Source organism: Notamacropus eugenii, chromosome 1 (assembly GCF_028372415.1).
Source record: "Notamacropus eugenii isolate mMacEug1 chromosome 1, mMacEug1.pri_v2, whole genome shotgun sequence".
NCBI classification, from domain to species: domain Eukaryota; kingdom Metazoa; phylum Chordata; class Mammalia; order Diprotodontia; family Macropodidae; genus Notamacropus; species Notamacropus eugenii.
In genome coordinates this window covers 236,714,468-236,728,110 of record NC_092872.1, presented here as the reverse complement: position 1 = coordinate 236,728,110, position 13,643 = coordinate 236,714,468, and the positions used below count along the sequence as shown (strand labels likewise).

Genomic DNA, 13,643 nt, shown 5'->3' with positions numbered 1-13,643 from the left:
TGATTTAATCACCAAATTACTAATAGGTTTACCCTAACCAATCAGCAGTCTGACTGTAAACAGGCAGCTCATTCTGAAATGACTCACATTAATCAGCTGTTTCATGTGTGTTTTCACATTTTAAATGTAATTGTTGCTGTTCTTTCCTACCCATTTTGCATTGAGGTTACTGTGTATCAATACATGTAAAGACTTGTTTAAGAGTTCTTTTAAGATTTCTCCATTTTTTCTTATAATTGCTCTCTTGGTGATGCTGCTTTTTTTCTCCTTATTGTGGGCTTATGTTTCTCTGAGCCCTTCAAGGCAAGATGGCCAAAAATCTCATGAAGTGATGCTTCTGGTTGTCTTTGGGTATATGGAGGGACCAACCTTGCCAGCCTCTTTAGAGTTTTCTATTTCGTAAGAGAATACTTGAGTGATCTTTCCATTTAGCTGCACTTTCTTTGTCTCCTGTTTTCATTCAGAGCAAGAATGTTAGTGTTAGGGAGCTTAGTTCTGGTGTCACAACTGGAAGCTGTTATTTACTGACCCCACCCACCCACTCCAGAATACCCTACTTCTTTCCATACTGAATTCAGTGTCTGGCTCATAATCTTTCTCTCCTCCCCAAATTTTACCCTCACACTAGAAGATTCCAACGTACATATCTACTGATAGTCCCTCAAACAAATTTCCCAGCTCCTCAAATGACTCACTTTCCATAACCTACTTTTCCAACCCCCCATAGCTACACATACAGTCATATCCTTGATCTTGCCATCACTCATGAGTGTTCCACTTCCCTGTTCATGAACTCTGAAATTCTTTGTCGGATCACAATCTTTTATCATGCCATCTTTTCTTCTTTCTTACTACTCAAATCTATTTTTCAGATTTAACATGATTTCTAACCCTTCAGCTTGTCAGTTCTTTCCTAGGCCATCACCCCTGCACTGGCTACGCTTTCCTCCTTTCCCCATCTTGACCCCATGATGAACCATTTCAACTCTACACTCGCCTGTCGAGTCTCTTGTTCCCTTATTCCATCACTAATTTGCCCTCAAAAGTCCTTGGATCACTATTACCATCTGCTGTCTTTGCTCCCATGTATGAGCTACTGGATGAAGCTGGAGAAAATACAAAACAAACTGTGCATACTCAGTCCACTACCAATTGATGCTACTACTAAGTGAGTTCTCACTGTGGAAAGGCAATCCTTTTACATTTGCCTAATTGATTCACTCTCCACAGTGGCTCTTCCAAATCTTTTCATCCTTCCTCAAACCTCCTATGATTGCCCCCTCTGAGAAACCTGCCTCACGTTTCACTGAAATAAAAATGGCTAGTATATATAGCAGGCATTGGTACAGTTCATTATCCTGGGACCAGGCCCAGCAGTTGTCTCTAGTCTCTGTGCTAGAATACTTGTGATTGCAAAAATACTGTAAGCAACACATACATATGTATGTATCTTCTGAAAAAACGGGAAATAGAAGCCATCTGACAGATTTCCTCCAACCCATCCTTAAAGGTCCCTTCAATTTTTCAGATAACTGAAGATCAATTTAAGATTTGAAGTAACTGGTCCACAAACATTAAGTGTCAGCACTAGAATTCAAACATAGGTATCCTTGACTCTAAATCTAGCTCCTTCCACTGCATCACACTTAATTAACCCTGCCACTCAAGATACATTTCTATTTTCTCCTTCCTAGAAAAAGTTACCCAGATTAATTGCCTATTTCCTTACCACCCACTCACTCTTTAAACTCTTATATTGTGGTTACTTTTCCCAATTTTCTATTGAAAGACCTTTCTGAAGTCATTAATTACCTATGACAAAGTCCAATGAATGGTCTTTGGACCTGCTCCTCCTCTAACTCATAACAGATAGACTCATAACCTGGCAATAACCTCGAATTCTTCCCTTCCACACCCATTCCCACCAGTAGCCAAGTCCTAATGTTTCTTCCTCTGCAATAGCTGACTCAGTCCCTCCTCTCCATTCCTTTTGCATCAAATTCTAGTGGCCTACCCTCCCTTTCCTTATCACATGGCCTATTTTTTGTGGTATTGCTGTCATTTCCAAAGAATGCTCCCTAGCACCGAACCCTCCCTTGTAACAAAGGCAGTTAAGCCAAAATAATCTATGTGGTGATGGGATTCCACAATATAAAATAACTAATATTTCCAGAGGGCTTGGCAAAGCATTTTACATGGGTGATTTTATCTGGCCCTCACAAGACACCAAGAAGGGTGGCGTCATTCTTCTCCCCTGCCTTTGTCCCTTGTCTCTCTGCCCAGGTGAGAAATATGTCTCATTACCTGCTCTTCAGGTTTTTCGGCTGCCTTTGTGTGATCTTCTTATTCACTACATGCATTGTTCTATTCACTCTGCAGCAGTTGATGCAAGTCTTCCTAGGTTCCTCTGAATTCTTCATATTTATCATTTCTTGCTACACAATAACTTTCCATTCCATATACTTCAGTTTGTTCAACCACTTTCCACTTTGGTTCTCTGCTCCCACACGCGTCTCATCTATATTAATGTAAAGGCCTTAATTGGCCTTCCTACAACTATTCATCCTCCACATTGCTAACTGAATAATCTTTATAATCAATTTCACTAGCTTTCCATTACCTAGTGAAAAAAATAATCAATTCCTTTCTTACTACTGCCTAGTGAATCAAATGTCAGCTTCTGATCCTGAAAATCAAGGCCCTTCACAACCAGGCTCCAATTATCTATTTAGCTTTACCTCCTTTTATTCCCTTAGCTTCTATTCTATGTTCCAATTCCATCCAATTAAACTCAACAATCAGTTTATCTCCTATTATCAGTCAAGCATTGTTCGAAGTGTTGGGAAGGAGAGAGAGGGAACAGACATTTATTAAATGCCTACTATGTGCTATATAATCTCATTTGATTCTAACAACAACCCTGTTTTACAGTTGGGGATGCAAAGATAAAAATGAAACAACAGCTGCTTTCAGACAGCTTATACATTCTACAAAAGGAAACAACAGATATTCAGGTAAGTCAATGTGAACCATATACATAGAAAATATAAAGTAATGGGGAGGAGTGAAGATCAGGAAACGCCTCAAGCAAGACTCCAAAAAACCAAGGCAAGAAAGGAGAGCTTTCCAGGTTTAGGGGAGTGTCTTCAAAGGCTTGAGAAACAGGCTGCTCTTCATTCCTGGCTCCCTTCTCTCTGTGTTTTGTCTCCCGTGCCTTTGCTCACACTATCTACCTTATATACAATGGATTCCATCATTACTCCATCTCTATCTCCTTCCTTTAGAGTCCAACTTGGATGCTATTTCCTCTAAACCAATTACACTCCTAGACTAAAATATCTTCCTCCTCAAACTCCTTGTCATTTATTTTACTCTCACTTTTAATTATTTGTGTACTTGTTCTTTCATCCATTAGCCTAAAAGTTCACTGAGACCAAGGTTCGTACCACAGAGAAAAGTAATTCTGCCTTTAAAGGCCTTCAGTTACTTCATCTGTATGTATGCCCCCTCCACCAGCAGAGATCTTAACACAAGCATAACTTATCCTGCGTGATTCTTGTTCATGTATTTTCACAAATCTTCCAAAGGGGATCTATCCAATACATCACAGGCCTTCCTATAGGTGTCTAAATACCCGTCTGATATTCCTGGCTCTTACTATATGTATATGACTGACCTTCCTCCTTTTCAAGTTAAAAATGTCCTTGTTGATTTTACACTGCTCATTATGTTCATCATCTTTAGTAATATGCTACTCTCATCTCCCTTTGAGTCACTTTCAATTTTGATTTCTCTAATGTCATGATTTTCAGACATACAGAATCACCAGAATACTAGTGTTAAAAACATAGGCTTTGAGGGCAAAGAAGAGTATTTCAAAGTGCTGCAAAATGTCATAATTTGGACATGTTTTCTTCATCCATTTAGTTTTTCCTGTGTGCGCTGCTAGACTCATCCCTTGAGGGGACTGGATTTCATTAAGAAGGCCCTGTAGCATTTCAAAACCTAATGTAATCAAGTGTGTCTCACAAACAGGAACACCTGGAGAGTTATTTATATATGGGGTTCTTAACCTTGTTTTGTGTCATGGACCCCTTCACGGGATAAATCTTTTTAAATACATAAAATAAAATAAAAATAAAATAAACTTTATAGTATTATAAAGGAAACCTAATATAATAATACAAAAGGAAACAAATACTGAAATACTGTTATCAAAATATTTTTAAAGAGTAGTTACAAGAGGTGGTAAAGGCCCAATCTGGTGGTACACATGGGAGGTGCTTAATAAATGTGTGCTGAACAGAGCTGCCCAGTAAACTTTTATATCAACGTAGCTGGGAGGAGAAAGTGAGGCTGGTGACCCTGCAAAATCCTCACTCACTCAAAACAAAGTCAAGTCCAAGTCATGTCATCATTTCTCTGATGTCATGGTCTTCTTCAAAAATGAAGGACGAACACAAACCTGTGAGTAGACCAAGCTGCCTGAATGGGTAACTCAGATCATCCTCTCCCTTCTGTTCCCCACCCCTTCCTTCTTCTCTCCAAAGGAAGGTAAATTTGGATGGCCAGAGGATGTCCAGTTAACTTGGGGTTTACTGGCTAGACCTTTCTTTCCTTCCTTCTTATTTCTTTCTTCCTTCCTTCCTTGTCTTTCTCAAACCTTAAACCCGGTGCACTCTGAAGCCCATAGATTGCACACCAATAGGTCCCTGCTCAAACTCCACGTAATAGCTGTTTTCTGGACCCTCCTGACTTAACAGTGATTATCAATAGTAACTGTTGCTCTTTCCCTCCCAGCTTGATTTACGTATATATTTTTTTCTTTTGCTCAATTAAAGGGCCATTCCCTCATTACTTCTTAAAGAGGCCTATTCACAGAATGGGCGTCACCTCACTCTAAGTGAGTTCCTGAATAGGGCTTAGCCAAAAAAGGCCAAGGTCTTCCATCGCGTCCTGGGCCATATCCAGTCATCCTGATGAATATCTGGTCACTGGATCCAGATGGCTCAGGAGGAGAAAGTGAGGCTTGTGACCTTGTGCACAGACCTCCCTCACTCAAAACAAAGTGCAAGTCATGTCATTATTTCTCTGATGTCACGGTCTTCTTCGAAAATGAAGGACAAACACACACACACAAATATCAACATAGTAGGACAGGACAATGCTATACAAGTCAATATGAGGATGATAAAGAAACAGGAGGAATTATGTGGTTATAAGATGTAGTAAATGGAGCAGTCTATATGGAGTCAGAAGACCTTCATTCAAATCTTAGTTCAGTCACTTACTCACTGGGCAAGTCCCTAAACTTCCCTCAGTTTCTTCATCAGGAAAGTGCAGGGTTGGGATGATCTAACTCCCTTTCAGCTCTATGATAGTATGCTCCTATCTGATACAAATTACAATTCACAATTATAACTTAAACAGTGACATCAAAAAAACTCATGACAGAAAAATCTTTATATAAATTTGTTCAGTCCTTTCAGTTGTGTCTGACTCTTTGTGACCCCATTTGGAATTTTCATGGCAAAGATACTAAAGTGGTTTGCCATTTCCTTTTCCAGCTCATGTTACAGATGAGGAAACTGAGGAAAATAGGGTGACGTAACTTGTCCAGGGCCTCATAGCTACTGTGTGTGAGGCTAGATTTGAACCCTGGAAGGTGTCTTCTTGACTCCAGACCCAACACTCTATGTGCACTATGGCATCACCTAGCTGCCCCTTGACCTCTTTTCAGTCTATATTTACATAAAAGAGGCAGCTAGGTGGCAGAATGATAGAATGCTGGACCTGGAGTCCAAAAGACATGAGTGCAAATCCTGCCTCAGAGATATATTAACTGTGTGACTCTGGGCAAGTCAACTGACCTCTGTCTGCCTCAGTTTTCTCATCTGCAAAAAGGAATGATAATATCACCAACCTCCCAGGGTTGTTGGGACGATAAAATTAGATATTTGCAAAGAAATAAACCTTAAAGCATCATATAAAATGTTAGCTGCTATTATTATTGTTGCTGTTGTTAGAAAACACAGGAAAACATACATTTTATTTTTTATTATTTTGTGGAAGTTTAGTTTACGACCATTATTATTTAGAGGCAGGACTGGATCCATGATTTAATTATTCTAGGGAACTCTTTTGAAGAAACTCCCTCTACCAGTGCAGGTCTCTTTCATCTCTACAATTGCTACACTCAGCAAGCACCAAGACTACTGAGAGGATCAGTGATTTGCCCAGGGTCCCACAGTCTGTTTGTAAGGGCTGACTCAAACTCAGGCCTTTCTCACACTTCTCCAAGAGATCTTCTCTCCTGAGCTCTATCTTCTTCCCAGGTCTACATTTCAAAACCCCTGGATAAGATCTCCCATCTTCTTTTGCCCCAAACTCTGATAAAGAAGTGGCTTTTCTTTTCAACAAAGCCACTTTCTCCAGTTATAGCCATGATCTCACCCCCTCTAGCAGTGCATCCCTTCTAATCCTCAAACTTTCCCTCTCTACTGGCTCCTTCAAGGACCAGCTCATGTGCCATACAGAGCCTCTAGTGCTTGCTCCCTCTTCCTCAAATTATAATGTAGACACTTACCTGTTTATGTTAAAAGGCACCAAAGTATAAGATTTGTCACTAGAAGAGCTAGGTTTAAATCTCCTGGGATTCTCTGTGGAACCTTAAGAAGTCACTTAACAACCCTGGGCCTCAAAGTTCTCATCGGTAAAACAGGGTGGGGAGAAGGGAGGATACGGACTACCCGTGGCGTCCTTCAACTCCTGAATCCATGATTTCCTACACTGAAGGCAGACAGGGTCTGTGCTTTCTTTTCATCTCTGTATCCTCAGCAGGTCAGCACAGTGTCTTGCATAGAGGTGTTTAACAAATGTCTATGGAATTGGTTATTGTAAGGATCAAATGAGATAATGCTCTACGTAAATGTCAGTTATGATTATTTCATACTTGTTAGCTTTGCCTTCCCAACTAGATTGTAAATGCAGTTCCTTCAGGGGAAAAACTGTATCTCATGCCTAACCACAGGACTAAACAGATGGTAGATGCTTCATAAATACTTGCTGATTAAGTTGACACAATGTGTTTCATAGAGTTATTTAACTGGACCAAAGTGGAAATCTTTGGGTCAGTCATTCACAAATTGATAAATGGTCAAAGGAAATAAACAGGTGGTTTTCTAAGGAAGAAATCCAAGCTATCAAAAGTCTATAATAATTTATTTATTAAATATAATTTAATGATAATATCCAAATCAATAATAATTTCATAAATGTAAACTAAAGCAACTCTGAAGTTCTACTTCAAACCCATCAGATCGGCAAAGTTAACCAAAAAAAAAAAAAAAGACAACTGGAAGGACTGAAGGAAAACAGGCACATAAATATACTATTAATAAAGCTGTTAAAAGGTCCAGCTATTCTGGAAAGCAAGTGAAACTATGCCCAAAAAATCATTAAACTGCACATCCTTGGACCCAGCAATAATACAAGGCCTATAACCCAATGAGATAAAAGAAAAAAAAGGACCCAGATCTACAAAAATATTTATAGCAGTTCTTCTCATATCAGCAAAGAACTGGCTACTTAAGTAAGGGGGGAACAACTAAATAAATTATAACATATGAACTGTAATTAAATGCTTTTGTGCTGAAAGGGACAATTTCAAAGAAATACTGCAAGACTTGCAAGAGCTGATGCAGAGTTAAATGAGCAGAAACAGAACAATTTATACAACACTGTAAAGAAAAAACAATTTGGAAAGATTTAAGAATCATGATCAACACAATAATTGCCCAGGATTCCAGAGGACCAATGATAAAACATGCTGCCCATCTCCAGAGAGGGTTAGTAGATTCAGGGAGCAGAATAAAATATGTTTTTTGGACCTAGGCAAGAATGTCTTTCTTTTTATCTTTCTTTCTTCAATGGGGAGGTGGGGGAGGGAGAGAAAACAAATTTTTGTTCAGTGAACAAATTAAACTGAAGTATAGTTTTGTTTTTTCTGGGGTTTTTTTCCAAAGAAATTTCCCAAAAAATCTTTATCTTGCTTCAAATGAACACATCAGCTTTGAAGTTAGTGGTAATTCGTTAATTCAACCAGTAAGTTGTATCTGCTACATACAATGTAGTACTCTCAGGGATGGAAACCAAGACAAAGTTAAATAAAATACAGTCCTTATCTTTAGTCTAATACACCTGGGGCCCCACTATGAAAACTTAGTGCTTTAACTTACCAAATAAGCAAGGTCTAATGTCCAAAAATACCAAGTTTGGCTAAAAAGGAATTTGAACTGCTTTCCTAATTAATAAACTGCTGAATTCATTCATTTATCTGCTGAACCGAACAATAAAAGAATTGCAAACCAGAATGGGAGAAGAAACTTTTTGTTTCAGTCTGTCAAAGCTAAGAAAGCAATACAGAAATAGAAATAACAGGCACTTAAAAATTACAAAATAAAATTCATAAATTCTTCATGTGCTGTACCACAACTTTGTTTACACTGATAAAAAGATAAATTGCTTAATCAGTAAAATAATACAAGCTTGCTTCCTGGAGAGTAATTTTACTTTTAGAGTCATGGAGCAATCAATCAATCAACAAACACTTATTAAGTCCCCACTGCTAAGCCCTGAGGAAAGAAGAATGGTTCAAGACCTAGGATTTCATTACTGTAGGGAACTCCCTGGTGAAGAAAGTCCCTCTACCAATGAAGGCCTGCACCTTACAGTCCTCAAGAACTGCCCAGAGCACAAGGAGACGAAGTGGGGTCACTTGACCAGTTGGCATGAAAGACTGGACTCCCAGGCCTTCCTGACTTTGAAGCCAACTGTATCCACTATACATGAGCTGCCTCCTTGGGTCCTGGAGATTCAAAGACAGGTACTAAAGAAGATACTAAGATTCAAAGCTGTAAACCACTTTGGTATTAATGCTATCCAACCCCATCCTTTCAAACCAGAAACCTCAGGTCACAAAGGCATTAAATAATTTCCCAAGTCAGGTTTTTTTACTGCAAATCTAGTACTCCACTACACCACAATCCACATGATTCAATGAAACCACCATTCATAAGTTAATATTAGCAGAACTTCTGGCAGACGCCTTTTCTGCTCTAGAAATAGTAACAATTTTTTATGTCTCCTAAGTGAAGCTGAATCCACTTCATTCCACCTAAGACTTAATTGTTAAAATTCAAATATATACTTCTGACATACCAAACTTTGTAATCATGTAACAGCAAATCATTTAAACACAGATTTTGCACTCAAATTATTGTAAGAACAGAAAAACTTTTCTTACTATTGAGTTTTCCTCCTGAAAGCACTGTACTTTCAGACACATCACCTGAACTGACTTCACACTATACGTATAATTTCATAAATATACTGTAATTTTATGGTACATAGAAAGAAATGTTTTCTTAGTATACACATCTTTCCATTAACCCAAAAATACTAGTAAAAATGTTCATTTCCAGTTTTTTGGCACCACCAATCCTAGAGTACGTTGTATTTTGTTGTTGTTGTCATGTCTGATTCTTTGTGATCCCAGTTGGGGTTTTCTTGGCACAGATACTGGAGTGGTCTGCCACTTTCTTCTCTGGCTCATTTACAGATGAGGAAACTGAGACAAACAGGGTTAAGTGGCTTGCCCTGAGTCACACAGCATTTACCCATCTGAGGCCCAATTTGAACTTAGGTCTTCTTGCCTCCAGGCCCAGTGCTCTATCCACTTCACCATCTTGCTGCCCTACTACACTGTATACCCCAAACCAAATGAATCTTCAGTAAGGAATTACTGTAGCATATAAGCAATCTTCTTTTCACGTGCTAAGATATCCAAGGCTTTTTAGGGAAAAATACTTAGTCCTGGTCTCCGTTCACACCACTGTACCTTCCAGGCTAGTCCCGAGGTTTTCTTCACAAGACAAAGGTAGAGTTAGATCTAAGACCTCTAAGTTCTGGAGTCTTACACTGATCCCCAATCAACACGCATTTACTGACTTTACTATGTGTCAAGCAATGTGATATGCCCTGGGGATATAAAGAAAGGCAAAAACAATTTCTGCCTTCAAGGAGATCACAATCTAAGGTAAGTAAAGGATACCAATTTCACAATGGAAAACAAATCCACCCCTCCTCTTAGTACTCTATTTCCTTTTACTGGGTACCCACTTTCTGAGTCATCCTACCCCAAAGCAACCAGGCTCCTTCCCACCCAGACACACCGCCCTTGTCTCCCCCACAGCACGTGTACCTGCCTACATTTCAGATCCCCTAATGAATCCACAATCCACTCCTGCCCTGCCCCCCTCCCCCCTCCCCAAATCTGGTTAAGCTTCAGCCGAGCCCCTCCTAGCAGGGGTTGGCCTATTACCTACATTCTGCCCCCATCTCGCTAATACTCCTCGACTCTGACCCTGATTCTACCAAACTGGAGAAAGCAGTGGATAGAGCTGGGAGACACGAGTTCAAACCCAGCCCCAAGCATTTACTAGCTTTCTGACCCTGGACAAATCGCTTAAGCTCTATCTGCCTCATTCTCCTCACCTGTACACTGAGGATAATGATAAATAGCACCTGTCTCCCAGGGAGGCTAAAGTGAGATAATATTTGAGAAGCGCTGAGCCAGCCTTACAGCTGTATAACTAACTGCCAGCTGTGACCAAGGAGGTGATACCCTTGCATCGCGTACTAGGCTAGCCCTCCTCCACCATCCCAGAGTGCAGTTTACCTAGCTACACCTCGGAGACACCCATTTCGTCATTCACCTGCACTCCGGCCCCTCCCTCCACCTGCCTGGAATGCCTCGCCGCCCTCTGGCTGCCCCTAACGCCCCTTCCTCACACCAGGGCCCGCTGCTCCAGCCCTAGCCCAGGCCCCCAGACTAGCCACGCCCCCAGCACTCCGGACCCGCCTCCATTTGCCCTAACCCCGCCCATCCTCTTCCTCTCCCCCCCATAACTAGCTTTCTCCTCCCCGCCCCCCGCGCCCCCCACAGCCACTCTTGCCCCTCGCCTGGGTACCCCCTACCACCCAAGGCCTGGATGCTGCGCCGGTATCGGTAACACTTCGAGGCCCAGACCCCTCCTAGGCCTACTCCTCGTACTCCCCACACCCCTTTTACCTACGGCCCCGCCCCCCCAAGGGTGTCGCACTCACCACTTCTGCCGCCGCATCCTCACTAGCCGCGGCTGCTATAGCTACAGGGAGCCAAGGCAACCGCGTCTCGCGAGACTTACCCCTTGGCCCGCTAGGCGACTAGAACGCCGCGTTCTGCTATGTCAGCCAATGAGAAAGGGCCCGGCGAGAAAGCAAGGGGTAGGGAGAAGGACACAGAGACATCTCGCGAGAATGGGAATAGTAGCGCAAGATGGCGGCCGAGAGGGCTTCGTCTCTGAAATGGTAATCTGGGGATTGGCCAAGGAGGGGAGTGGGGGGCGGGGGCGGGGCCGGGGCCGGAGGGAGCGCGGGACGCTGTCAGGATTGGAGGAGATCGGAAGGGGCGGGGCGCCGTCATGCTGTTGTCCCACGTGGGCTTAGAGGTCACGGAGCCCGAGTCCCAGCCAGGGGCGGCGAGTCCTGGGACCTGAAGCTCCTCCGCCGTTTGGTCCCGGCCTCGGATCAGTCCTCCCGCTGGGCCTGGTGCTGATGGGGGCAGGGTTTTCGCCCAAGGCTGCTTCTCGCTCGGTTGTTCTTCCATCTCTGTCATTGGTTGATTGGCCTCGGCCACGCCCTCCCCTGGAGGCACCCGGCTGAGATAACGCGCTTAACCGGCGGCCCCCCGGTGACCTAGGAGAGCTTCCCTAGAGCGCTGGCGCCCGGCCCCTAATAGATGCTCGGCAGTCATCGCTTTAGCTACCGTAGTGCGGGAACGCTACTGAAAGCAAAAACAAAGACTTGGGAAAGTTTACATTCTCTTGGAAAACGCAGCCCACGAAAAGGAACCGGAAAGGGCGGAAAAACAGTTGGGGAAACCCGCATCCCTTATTCCTGTCTCGGGAAATGGAGCGCGGGACTTGGTGTCGTGAAGAGCTGGGTTCAGATTCTGCAGTCTGTGGTCCAGAGCCAGCCTCCTGGCGTCTCTGCCCCTGCTCAGATGAGACGATGTATAAAGTGTTCTGCAAACTTTAAAGTCATCATGGTCATTTTTGAACCATGCTGGGGGTGCTGAACAGTGTGTCTCTTTAGAGTGTTTATTTCCCACTTGCTCTTGGGACGCTGATTTCTTGTTTGGGGTTCCCTTTTTTGGCTTACTTGTATATCTTTTTGTTATCCCAGGAGGGTTTCACTCCTTTCCCCTCTTTTAAAAAATGTTTATTTTGTTGGATACATTCGTTGTTTTAAAGTGGTGAAGACGGGTTGGGCTTTAGTCAAGACTTGGCTATCTTTGCAGAAACGAGGACAGATTTAAAGAAGGAATTGACATTTGAATTTGGCTTTGAAGGACTTGTAGGAATTCAACAGGTGGGGATGGTTTTCCCAGCTCAGGGAACATGATAGCAAAGGGACGGAGGGGAGAAAGGAGGGTGGGGGGGAGCAGGATCTGTTTCAGGAGCAGCTAACACAATTTGGTTTCAGTTCAATTCAGCATTAATTGCTTGTTATGTAGAAAACCTTGTTCTGGGCACTGAGGGTAAAAAGACAAAAAACCAAAAAGAATCTTGATCCTAACAGACCTTATCTTGGCATAAAATATGTACCCGGTTCAGATAGTTTGTGGTGAGAGAGAGAGAGCACCAACAAAGTTAGGGGTGGGGCCAGGAGCAGGGATCTGGATCACCTTATCAGAGGAAGTAGCATCTGGCTGAGCCTTGAAAGAAGACAGGGATTATATTATAGGCCGGTGAAAAAGAAAGTCATTCTAGGCATGGCTGTGCCTAGACATAATAAAGGCAAGGGATGGAATATCAAGCTCAGAGAACACTTATACTGATCCAATCCTTTCATTTTACAGAGGAGGAAAAAGCAGCAGCAGAGATGAAGTGTTTTTACAATACTGGAGTGATCTTTCCACTTTACCGCAGTGTCTCAGTGGAGGATTTGGGGGTGGTAAAGGCAATTCAGGAATATAACCAGGAGCCAGGGGTGGAAATCGAAGATTAAGGGGAAATCCAAAGATTAGAGCAATCCCAAGGTAGAATGGGCTGCCTAGGGAAGTAGTGGTTCCTGATGGCTGGAGATCTTCAAGCAAGGCTGTTGTCAAGTGTATGGTAGAGGGAAATCCTTGTCAGGTATAAAATGGACTAAATGACTGCTAACCTCTCTAAGACTGAGCCAACATTCCCTCTACTTCAATTGTACCAAGCTAGGTTATGTGGAAAATAAAAGTAAATTCCAAGCCCTAAGTAGAAATTGTTCTACTTTGTTCATAGCCATCAGCAGGAATGATTTGTACTGGATGACAAAATAAGGTTGAGATTGGTTTAAATTTGCATTTGAGTAATGTCAGCTCTTGGGAACCTCTGGCCCCCTACTCTATTCCGACTAGCAGTTTCTAACCACTCTCTTCTTCCCCTTCGTCCCCTCTACTCCTGGGAATCTTTACTCTGAGCAGAAGTTTCTTACTGGCCCCAAGAAGACACCTCCCCTCCCCATACTCATTGGTTTCTAATTACCCCTATTCTTGGATAGATAAT

At 42.4% G+C, this 13,643-nt stretch overlaps 1 protein-coding gene and 1 long non-coding RNA gene across 16 annotated transcripts in view; one reads left to right on the top strand and one right to left on the bottom strand.

Moving 5' to 3' along the window:
- Positions 1-11,358, bottom strand: part of USP54 (ubiquitin specific peptidase 54) — a 125,234-nt gene extending 113,876 nt beyond the window's left edge. For 6 of the 15 annotated variants that reach the window (XM_072628122.1, XM_072628137.1, XM_072628128.1 and 3 more), the window contains exon 1: positions 11,167-11,288. The gene's annotated coding sequence lies outside the window, so the exon portion shown is untranslated. Of the gene's footprint in view, positions 1-11,166 lie in introns of all 15 variants that reach the window. The other 9 variants (XM_072628124.1, XM_072628133.1, XM_072628126.1 and 6 more) reach the window with 4 other exon arrangements.
- On the top strand, positions 11,324-13,352 carry LOC140517180 (uncharacterized). Its single transcript, XR_011971505.1, has 2 exons — positions 11,324-11,409; positions 12,962-13,352. It is a non-coding gene; the product is annotated as an uncharacterized lncRNA (long non-coding RNA).
- Positions 13,353-13,643: the final 291 nt, after the last annotated feature.